Raw genomic sequence first — 12,845 nt, forward strand, 5'->3', positions numbered from 1 at the left:
GACAGAGGGAGATTTCGTCAAAAGAAAAGAAAAGAGAAAGAAGAGAAGAGAAAGAAAAGAAAATTGTTGATTTTTGTTTTCTTAAGAGGGTGGCTATCTCACTAATGAAGATTCAGGTCCCCCTTATTTGAGACGGTTGCTACAGTTTGTGGCTTCGTGTTATTTGATAATTGATAGTTTGGAAAAGATTTCATCTGTTTTGCAGCTTGACATCAGTAAAGTCATACAAATTTATTAGGAATGCTATCAAATTTGGGAATATTTCCATTAAGGTTTTTGTCTCTAGTGGGGCTGGTGGTCTGTATGTGTGTATTTGTGTGTGCTTTTCATATAGAAGTGCTAATACTTGAAAGAATTTCAAGCAGACTAGCTTCTGTTTCTGTATATTTCAAACTTTATTTCTCTTCCACTCTCAACATAAATCCAAAGCTAGATACTACAGGACATCGTCATACAACTTCTAATCCTGCCCCTTGTAACTCAGCACAAGGAGTAGTGGGAATATTGCTACCTCAGGATAGCTAGCAATAGCTAATCTATAGTCAGAAATGACTGCAAGCTATGTAAATATATCTCACTGATCCCAAGTGAAATCAAATTCTCCATTCCTGGATCCCAAAATGCCTGCAGCCACTTCATATCAACTAAGCCAAGAGGAAGTATGACAGAAGCTAAGTATATATAAATGGAAGGAGATAACAGTGTTAACTAATTAAGGCTGAAATGACTACTATTGCAAATTTTACAAAATCATGTGACTATGTGAGCACATCCCGAAGCTACTCCCATTCCTTGAAAAGGGCCCTGCAAAGAAGGGCCCTAAAGATAACCTTAATTTGCTTCATGTTAAGTCCATCTCTGAATACTTTTGTTTAACTGAACTTAAGCAGTAAAATGAAAAATAATCAAAGGTCATGTGACTTCTAGCTTTCTTTTCTCAACATTCAGTGAGTGATATTTAAAGAATACAGCTTATTAGAACATACGGTCCTTGACAAGGTGATCTTGATTGATTACTATTTACTGTGGCAATTTGAAGACCTAGAAGTAATAAATCTGTGGTGTGCCCTAACATGTGTGGTGGTGGAATGATCAGGGAAACATCCTGAAGGAGATACAATTTGAGCCTACCCTGTAAGACACAAATGCAATCAACCACTGAGGACTTGGGTCTGAGGATGGGACTCTGTCTTGGAATGTGGACATTTGCAGCCCTGGAAGAAGAAAGGCCAATGAAGAGGGATCTATCAAATATGTCGAAATGCATATGAATATCTCTTATTGTACTCTAGACTAGGAGTTACTATATCTGACTCTTTTTCAAAAGAACAATGTCTCCATTTAATAGTAGTCTGCTGACTGAGCAGCAGAAATTTGCAACCCACATTCATTTCTATTATATAAGTTTTTAGTGTAATAGATTTCTTTGTGTCAACATAAAAAAAGCAAAGCTGTGATGGGCTGTGAGCCAGACTGTGGAAAAAACCTCATTACATTGAAATGGGTGTTATCATGGTATTTGATAAACGAGTCTATCCGAAGGGTTCATCATACTTGGAAGCTAACACTTCTTCCGTAACTTTTTTATTCTTCCACTTTGGAACACTCTCATCCCTTTTTCATCACTTGGCTGGTATCAGGCAGATTGTCAAAATTATTGTTTACAATGCTCATATCTTCAGATCTGTCTTTATAGATTTTTTCCTTAAAGGATTTTGAAATACTCTCAGTAAATAGAGTAAAAAAAATCAAACAACCATCTCCCAAATTTCTAATACTTTCGTTCTAATTCGATCTTCATCTCAATCACTACATATGATCCCCATAACTTATTTAAAGAATGCAATAAAAGAAACATAAGCAAATAAGGTGAAAGGATTCATGTTTACCATTTGAATATTTATCTTTTGAAAACAGCAGAGTTGTCACAATCTCTAGTGAATTTCTTCAGTCCTGACTTGACAAGCATTTGTCGCCTGTGACCAGAATCAATATGGTTTATAGCATAAACTCCTTTTTTCTGTCTCTTTTTTCTAGGATTACTATTTAAAGCTAAATAAACTTAAAAAGTAATCATAAAAAGCTAAACATATATTTTAATGCTAGAGCTGCTTGGAATCTATTAAAAGGTATTAAAGGAAAAGCACACTAGAGAAAGAAAGTTGAGAAAAGAAAGCACTCTGGTTAAATGGGTACAAAAGCCAATTATTTCCATGTTAATTACCTTTCAGGAAGAACTACCAAATTTATATGCTAGAACTATTGTCATTAAATACCTGGCTTGCACAAATATTGGAGGCACATAGAAATATAAGAGCGGCCGGGCACGGTGGCTCAAGCCTGTAATCCCAGCACTTTGGGAGGCTGAGACGAGTGGAACACGAGGTCAGGAGATCGAGACCATCCTGGCTAATGCGGTGAAACCCCGTCTCTACTAAAAATACGAAGAAAAACTAGCCGGGCGAGGTGGCGGGCTCCTGTAGTCCCAGCTACACGGGAGGCTGAGGCAGGAGAATGGCGTAAACCCAGGAGGCGGAGCTTGCAGTGAGCTGAGATCCGGTCACTGCACTCCAGCCTGGGTGACAGAGCGAGACTCCGTCTAAAAAAAAAAAAAAAAAAAATATATATATATATATATGAGCAATTTAATTAACAGGTAAATTGGGCCAACAAGAAATTTACTTTTATGCTCATTTGCATTTAACTAAAGTAAATTAATGAAAGGAAACAGTCAGCTTCAAAAAAATCTGAACTGTTTCATGTTCTTTTTTTTAAGGTCTAGTATTTATTTAGTCTGAAACAAAACATAATAAACCTCCTGACTATAACTTAGGGCCTAGTTTGTTTTTCTTTCTTTCTTCTTCTTTCTAAAAACTCTTTCCAATTTACTTTCCCCTAAGCATACAAAGAAGATTCTAGAATTTTTTAGAATTTCTTCCTACTATGCACCTGATACCCACAGATAATCCCAGTCAAAACTGTGAAATTAGAAAGCAGTACTACTATTAATAATTAGACTAGAGAAACTATTAATTGGGAACAATATGATCTGAGTTAGACACAGCTAACATAGCCTCCCAGCTAAACCTCCTGATGTGAAATTATCCTCCAACAACCCCCCAAACCCCATCACCATACACACACACACACACACACACACACACACACACACATACACACACACTATCCCTCCAACTTCTCTTGAGGGCCAAGTCTAAGACTTTGGTCCTGTCCTGTGACCCTAGCTTATAGGACAACAAAGCTGGGGAAACCAATCAATCCTATAGGATAGGCTCCCTTCTTAATTTTGAACAGAGACTACCAGAGGATGATATATACTGAATAGGAAGGTTATGTGTTGAGTCAGTGCTGGAGTCAGTACCACATACCAGCCAAAATTATAAGAGAACAAAACAGAAAAAGTCAGTCAGGTGAATAGATGATTACCACTCAACCTGTGAAAAACCCAACTTTGCAATTCAAACCTCTCTCTAGTTTCAGTTATAATTAATATTTGTTCCTCAATACAAAAGTAAGCATGCTTGTACCATATGGTCCAGAAATCAGGTTCCCTGATATTTTTCCAAATGAATTAAAAACTTATGTTCACACAAAAACCAACACATGGATGTTTATAGCAGTTTTATTCCTAATTGTCAAAACTTGAAAGCAACCAAGATCTACTTCAGTAAAATGGTTAAATAAACTGTGGTACATCCAGACAGTGGAATAGTATTCAGTGCTAAAAAGATGAGCTATCAAGTCATGAAAAGACATGGAAGAACTTTAAATGCATATCACTAAGAGAAAGAAGCCAATCTGAAAAGATTACCTACTTTATGATTCTACCTATATGATATCTTGGAAAAGGCAAAAATATAGAGACAGTACAAAGATCAGTGGTTGCTGGAGGGCACAGTTGGGGAGATGAATAAGTGGAGTACAGAGGATTTTACAGAAGTGAAACTACTCTGTATGATACTGCATTGGAAGCTACATATCATTTCACATTTTTCAAAAGCAAACTATGAGCAATACCAGAATGAACCCTAATATAAACCTTAATATGGATTTTGGGTTATAATAATGTGTCAATGTAGGGTCATCATTCACAACAAATGTACCAATGTGGTAGGGCTATTGGTAGAGAGGGAGGCTGCATGTGTGTGAAAACAGAGTATATGGGAACTCTCTATACTGTCCACTCAATTTTGCTGTAAACCAATATTTCTCTAAAAATAGCTTTTTAATTTTCAAAAAAGTAAAAGAAAAGCATAGAAAAAGATCTAGAATGTACACATTTGTGGTAAGAGGTGTTATCTCTAAATGATGGATGCTTTCATTTCTTTCTTCTTTTTATTTGGCAATATTTCCCAACATTTTTTATTTTGTTTTTTAAGAAAAAAATTATTTCCCAAAATATTGTGAAATTTTAAAAAAATTATATCTTTGGCTAGGCACAGTGACTCATGCTGTAATCTCAGCACTTTGGGAGGCCGACGCAGGTGGATCACAAGGTCAGGAGTTCAAGACCAGCCTGGCCAAGATGGTGAAACCCCATATCTACTAAAAAAAAATACAAAAATTAGCCAGGCGTGGTTGTGGGCACCTGTAATCCCAGCTACTCAGGAGGCTGAGGCAGAGAATTGCTTGAACCCAGAAGGCGGAGGTTGCAGTGAGCTGAGATCATGCCACTGCACTCCAACCTGGGTGACAGAGTGAGACTCTGTCTCAAAAAAATTTAAAAAAAAAGGTGGCTCATGCCTGTAATCCCAGCACTTTGGGAGGCCAAGGCAGGTGGACCATGAGGTCAGATCGAGACCATCCTGGCTAACATGGTGAAACCCCATCTCTACTAAAAATACAAAAAATTAGCTGGGCGTGGTGGCAGGTGTCTGTAGTCCCAGTTACTCAGGAGGCTGAGGCAGGAGAATGGCGTGAACCTGGGGGCGGAGATTGCAGTGAGCAGAGATCATGCCACTGCACTCCAGCCTAGGTGACAGGGTGAGACTCCATCACAAAAAAAAAAATAAAGATTGGGGGCACACCCAAAAGATCGGGGGCGCGCCCAAGATGGCTGAATAGGAACAGCTCCAGCCTCCAGCTCCCAGCGTGAGCAACACAGAAGACAGGTGATTTCTGCATTTTCAACTGAGGTGCAGACCAACGCTTCACACCTCACACGGTGGGGTACACCCCTGAGATGAAGCTTCCAGAGTGAGAATCAGACAGCAACACTCGCTGTTCGGCAATATTCTATCGTCTGCAGCCTCCGCTACTGATACCCAGGCAAACAGGGTCTGGAGTGGACCTCAAGCAAACTCCAACAGACCTACAGCTGAGGGTCCTGACTGTAAGAAGGAAAACTAAGGACACCCACACCAAAACAGAAAGGACACCCACACCAAAACCCCATCAGTACGTCACCATCATCAAAGAACAAAGGCAGATAAGACCAAAAAGATGGGGCAAAAGCAATGCAGAAAAGCCAGAAATTCAAAAAATCAGAGCGCATCTCCCCCTCCAAAGGAACACAGCTCATCGCCAGCAACAGAACAAAGCTGGATGGAGAATGACTTTGACTAGTAGAGAGAAGAAGGCTTCAATCGATCAAACTTCTCAGAGCTAAAGGAGGAACTACGTAACCAGTGCAAAGAAACTAAAAACCTTGAAAAAAGATTTGATGAATGGGTAACTAGAATAACCAATGTAGAGAAGTCCTTAAAAGAACTGATAGAGATGAAAACCGTAACACGAGAACAACGTGATAAATGCACAAGCTTCAGTAACCAATTCAATCAACTGGAAGAAAGAGTATCAGCGATTGAAGATCAAATGAATGAAATGAAGTGAGAAGAGAAGTGTAGAGAAAAAAGAGTAAAAAGAAATGAACAAAGCCTCCAAGAAATATGGGATTATGTAAAAAGACCAAATCTACGTCTGATTGGAGTGCTTGAAAGTGACGGGGAAAATGGAAGCAAGTTGGAAAACACTCTGCAAGATATCATCTAGGAGAACTTCTCCAACCTAGTAAGGAAGGCCAACATTCAAATTCAGGAAATACAGAGAACACCACAAAGATACTCCTCGAGAAGAGCAACTCCAAGACACATAATTGCCAGATTCACCAAAGTTGAAATGAAGGAAAAAATGTTAAGGGCAGCCAGAGAGAAAGGTCGGGTTACCCACAAAGGGAAGCCCATCAGACTAACAGCAGATCTCTTGGCAGAAACTCTACAAGCCAGAAGAGAGTGGGGGCCAATATTTGACATTATTAAAGAAAAGAGTTTTCAACCCAGAATTTCATATCCAGCCAAACTAAGTTTCATAAGTGAAGGAGAAATAAAATCCTTTAGAGACAAGCAAATGCTTAGAGATTTTGTCACCACCAGGCCTGCTCTACAAGAGATCCTGAAGGAAGCACTAAATGTGGAAAGGAACAACAGATACCAGCCATTGCAAAACATGTCAAAATGTAAAGTCCATCGATGCTAGGAAGAAACTGCATCAACTAGCGAGCAAAATAACCAGTTAATATCATAATGACAGGATCAAGCTCACACAAAACAATATTAACCTTGAATGTAAATGGACTAAATGCTCCAATTAAAAGACACAGACTGGAAATTGGATAAAGAGTCAAGACCCATCAGTTTGCTGTATTCAGGAGACCCATCTCACATGCAGAGACACACATAGGCTCAAAATAAAGAGATGGAGGAACATCTACCAAGCAAATGGAAAACAAAAATAGCAGGGATTGCAATCCTAGTCTCTGATAAAACAGACTTTAAACCATCAAAGATCAAAAGAGACAAAGAAGGCCATTACATAATGGTAAAGGGATCAATTCACCAGGAAGAGCTAACTCTCCTAAATATATATGCACCCAATACAGGCACACCCAGATTCATAAAGCAAGTCCTTAGAGATTCACAAAGAGACTTAGACTCCCATACAATAATAATGGGAGACTTTAACACTCCACTGTCAACATTAGACAGATCAACGAGACAGAAAGATAACAAGGATATCCAGGAATTGAACTCAACTCTGCAGCAAGCCGACCTAATAGACATCTACAGAACTCTCCACCCCAAATCAACAGAATATACATTCTTCTCAGCACCACATCGCACTTATTCCAAAATTGACCACATAGTTGGAAGGAAAGCACTCATCAGCAAATGTAAAAGAACAGAAACTATAACAGACTGTCTCTCAGACCACAGTGCAATCAAACTAGAACTCAGGACTAAGAAACTCAATCAAAACCACTCAACTACATGGAAAATGAACAACCTGCTCCTGAATGACTACTGGGTACATAACAAAATGAAGGCAGAAATAAAGATGTTCTTTGAAACCAATGAGAACAAAGATACAACATACCAGAATCTCTGGGACACATTTAAAGCAGTGTGTAGAGGGAAATTTATAGCACTAAATGCCCACAAGAGAAAGCTGGAAAGATCTAAAATTGACACCCTAACATCACAATTAAAAGAACTAGAGAAGCAAGAGCAAACACATTCAAAAGCTAGCAGAAGGCAAGAAATAACTAAGATAAGAGCAGAACTGAAGGAGATAGAGACATGAAAAGCCCTCCAAAAAATCAATGAATCCAGGAGCTGGTTTTTTGAAAAGATCAACAAAATTGATAGACTGCTAGCAAGACTAATAAAGAAGAAAAGAGAGAAGAATCAAATAGACGCAATAAAAAATGATAAAGGGAATATCACCACCGACCCCACAGAAATACAAACTACCAACAGAGAATACTATAAACACCTCTACGCAAATCAACTAAAAAACCTAGAAGAAATGGATAATTTCCTGGACACTTACACTCTTCCAAGACTAAACCAGGAAGAAGTTGAATCCCTGAATAGACCAATAGCAGGCTCTGAATTTGAGGCAATAATTAACAACCTACCAACCAAAAAAAGTTCAGGACCAGAAGGATTCACAGCCGAATTCTACCAGAGGTAGTAGGAGGAGCTGGTACCATTCCTTCTGAAACTATTCCAATCAATAGAAAAAGAGGGAATCCTCCCTAACTCATTTTACCAGGCCAGCACCATCCTGATACCAAAGCCTGACAGAGATACAACAAAAAACGAGAATTTTAGACCAATATCCCTGATGAACATCAATGCAAAAATCCTCAATAAAATACTGGCAAACCAAATCCAGCAGCACATCAAAAAGCTTATCCACCATGATCAAGTGAGCTTCATCTATGGGATGCAAGGCTGTTCAACATATGCAAATCAATAAACGTAATCCAGCATATAAACAGAACCAAAGACAAAAACCACATGATTATCTCAATAGATGCAGAAAAGGCCTTTGACAAAATTCAACAGCCCTTCATGCTAAAAACGCTCAATAAATTCGGTATTGATGGAACGTATCTCAAAATAATAAGAGCTATTTATGACAAACCTACAGCCAATATCATACTGAATGGGCAAAAACTGGAAGCATTCCCTTTGAAAACTGGCACAAGACAGGGATGCCCTCTCTCACCACTCCTATTCAACATAGTATTGGAAGTTCTGGCTAGGGCAATCAGGCAAGAAAAGGAAATAAAGGGTATTCAGTCAGGAAAAGAGGAAGTGAAATTGTCCCTGTTGGCAGATGACATGATTGTATATTTAGAAAACCCCATTGTCTCAGCCCAAAATCTCCTTAAGCTGATAAGTAACTTCAGCAGAGTCTCAGGATACAAAATCAATGTGCACAAATCACAAGCATTCTTATACACCAGTAACAGACAAACAGAGAGCCAAATCAAGAATGAACTCACATTCTAAATAGCTACAAAGAGAATAAAATACCTAGGAATCCAACTTACAAGGGATGTAAAGGACCTCTTCAAAGAGAACTACAAACCACTGCTCAGTGAAATAAAAGAGGACACAAACAAACGGAAGAATGTTCAAGGATAGGAAGAATCAATATTGTGAAAACGGCCATACTGCCCAAGGTAATTTATAGATTCAATGCCATCCCCATTAAGCTACCAGTGACTTTCTTCACAGAATTAGAAAAAAACTGCTTTAAAGTTCATATGGAACCAAAAAAGAGCTCACATTGTCAAGACAATCCTAAGTCAAAAGAACAAAGCTGGAGGCATCACGCTACCTGACTTCAAACTATACTACAAGGCTACAGTAACCAAAACAGCATAGTAATGGTACCAAAACAGAGCTATAGACCACTGGAACAGAATAGAGTCCTCAGAAATAATACCACACATCTATAGCCATCTGATCTTTGACAAACTTGACAAAAACAAGCAACAGGCAAAGGATTCCCTATTTAATAAGTGGTGCTGGGAAAATTGGCTAGCCATAAGTAGAAAGCTGAAACTGAATCCTTTCCTTACTCCTTATACGAAAATTAATTCAAGATGGATTAGAGACTTAAATGTTAGACCTAATACCATAAAAACCCGAGAACAAAACCTAGGTAATACCATTCAGGACATAGGCATGGGCAAGGACTTCATGTCTAAAACACCAAAAGCAATGGCAGCAAAAGCCAAAATTGACAAATGGGATCTAATTAAACTAAAGAGCTTCTGCACAGCAAAAGAAACTACCATCAGAGTGAACAGGCAACCTACAGAATGGGAGAACATTTTTGCAATCTACTCATCTGACAAAGGGCTAATATCCAGAATCTACAAAGAACTCAAACAAATTTACAAGAAAAAAACAAACAACCCCATCAAAAAGTGGGCAAAGGAAATGAACAGACACTTCTCAAAAGAAGACATTCATACAGCCAACAGACACATGAAAAAATGCTCATCATCACTCGCCATCAGAGAAACGCAAATCAAAATCACAGTGAGATACCATCTCACACCAGTTAGAATGGCGATCATTAAAAAATCAGGAAACAACAGGTGCTGGAGAGGATGTGGAGAAATGGGAACACTTTTACACTGTTGGTGGGACTGTAAACTAGTTCAACCACTGTGGAAAACAGTGCAGCGATTCCTCAAGGATCTAGAACTAGAAATACCAGTTGACCCAGCCATCCCATTACTGGGGATATACCCAAAGGATTGTAAGTCATGCTGCTATAAAGACACATGCACACGTATGTTTATTGAGGCACTATTCACAATAGCAAAGACTTGGAATCAACCCAAATGTCCATCTGTGACAGACTGGATTAAGAAAATGTGGCACATATACACCATGGAATACTATGCAGCCATTAAAAAGCATGAGTTTGTGTCCTTTGTAGGGACATGGATGCAGCTGGAAACCATCATTCTCAGCAAACTATCACAAGAACAGAAAACCAAACACCGCATGTTCTCACTCATAGGTGGGAATTGAACAATGAGATCACTTTGACACAGGAAGGGGAACATCACACACTGGGGCCTATCATGGGGAGGGGGGAGGCGGAAGGGATAGCATTAGGAGATATATCTAATATAAATGATGAGTTAATGGGTGCAGCACACCAACATGGCACATGTATACATATGTAACAAACCTGCATGTTGTGCACATGTACTCTAGAACTTAAAGTTTAATAATAATAAAAATAAATAAATACATTTATCACACTAAAAATAAATTAATTAAATTACATTAAAATCTTTATGCACATACTCAAGTGGCCAAGTTAGAGAATAATAGAAGCTATTTAAAGGATGAAATTTTACATTATGTCTTAACTGGTGTTTCTGACTGAAACATAAAGTATACTTTATCTTCTTCCAAGAAGGCCAGTCTCATTCACATTGATGAGTACATGACTAAAATAGATTTGTAAGTGTTTACATTTTATTAAAAGCAAACTCCTTAAAGTAAAAAAGTTCCAATATTACCCTTATAGATTAATTTCTCTTTTTTAATTGAGGAAAAATACTAGTAAATCAGGGATATAACTTAAATATTTTGAAAATTGATTTTAGGCCATTATTGAACAAAATACTCAATGATGTCTTTGAAAGGAGGATGATAATATAATTAGGTGGCTAAAATAGAACAGTGCTTCATGGTTGAGAGCATGGGCTCTGTTATCATACTGTCTAGGTTATAACCCTACCATCATAGTTCTTCAGCAAGTGACCCTGAGCAGGTTTCTTTGTTTTTAAACTTTAATTTTTTTCAATTAAAGGAAACAATAATATAACACAGTCTTTATAAGGTTGTATTATCATACTAAATAATGTATGCAAAGCAAATATTTAAGCAACTTGCACTTGGTAAGCAATTTACTACCATTAGGGTATAAAGTAATAAATTGATGTCAAACTACTAGCAAGTCCCAAGAGTTGTGTTCTAGAACTATGTTCCATTCTATATCATTTTATTTGTGTTGTGGGTGGCATGATAAAGATCACTAAATACCTTTTGAACGCAAACATAGAATATACTTAATCCAATGGCTGGCTGAATAAATATTGAAAGGGGTTTTCTTTCTCAAAATACTTGGATGATATCTAGAAGTGCAGCAATAAAATTTAAGCAAAAATAATTGCAAAATCATAAACTTTAATTCATAAATTTCAAGACACAAATGCAGGCTAGAAAAAAAAATCCTTAATTAAAATAAAAGTTAGTTTTAGTTACCCACAGGTTCACGTGCACCACAGTGCGAGTCTGGTTACCCTTACCTACTTTGTTAAATTTCAGAGATCAGAGGACCATAAAATATTAAAGTAAAAGAGAGTGCCCAGATTGATTAGATAATATGACAAAGACTTTTTATTAAAAGTGAATGTTTGCCTTGTAAAGGGCAATACTTATAAGAAGGCAGCGAGAACTCAATCAACTACTGTGAAATATCTTAAAGGAAAAGGATGTTGATATGTTCTGTTAATCCAGAAAGCAAAACTAGAACCACTGTATATAATTTAAACAAAGCAGGTATCAAATCAATATGAGATTCAATTTAAGGAGGAAGAGTTAATATTGCCTGACTGTGGGAGAGTTTGGGTGCAGGATTAGTGGACCAGCACAGAGACGACATGTTCCTCACAGAGTAGAGGACTTTGTGGAAAAGAACTCCGACCTGAGGTAGAAACTGGGACAGAATGACCTCTAGCTGTTGTTACACCTCTAGGACTCTGAGGTTCTAAGATTCAGCTATCTGCTCAGTTAACTTTATTCAATTTGCCTATTGAGAAGGGTTTTTCAAATGTGTGATACTAAAAGAAATATTAAAAGGCAGAAAAGACAACTTAAAATTAGCTAAAATGTAAAGAAAGACTTTTTAAAAAATAATTAGGAACAGATTAAAATATCTACCATTTTACCCTAACTAAAAAAAAAAAAAAAAAAAAAAAAAAAAAAAGAAAATCTATTGTTATAGATTTTAAAAGAGATATTAAGTATTTCTTTTAACATCAAAGGTCCTTCTGCGTGTTGCTCAAATACATTGCCAAGTGTGATTCCATATGCCCAGGCTTCTCCACCTAAAATGGACAAATTTCCTGCAATGCCTTCCTTTGAGTGACAGAGCATTTTTGTTTATGCCTCTTTTTACAACTTGTCTTTCTTCATTATTTTGTTTAACAGTTAGGTTCGTCAGTCTCCTTTTTGTACAACATCATTGGGAAACATGTCTTTCTCCCTCTCCTACTTAAACTACTGCAAAAGCTCCCTATTGCAGTTAAAGTCATTCAAACTCCTCTTTAAGACACGCAACTGTACAAAACTTGGCTCCCGTCTACCTCTTCCACTGCCATTCACTCTGCTCCTGCTCTTGTTCACAGGACTCCAGCGACACTGTCTCCATTCTGTGGGTGGAGCCTGACAGTTCTTCCCCTAACTCTTCCCCTGGATAGCTGCTGCTTCTCGTTCTTT

This window comes from Trachypithecus francoisi, unplaced genomic scaffold (assembly GCF_009764315.1).
Source record: "Trachypithecus francoisi isolate TF-2019V2 unplaced genomic scaffold, Tfra_2.0 Lachesis_group15, whole genome shotgun sequence".
NCBI lineage: Eukaryota > Metazoa > Chordata > Mammalia > Primates > Cercopithecidae > Trachypithecus > Trachypithecus francoisi.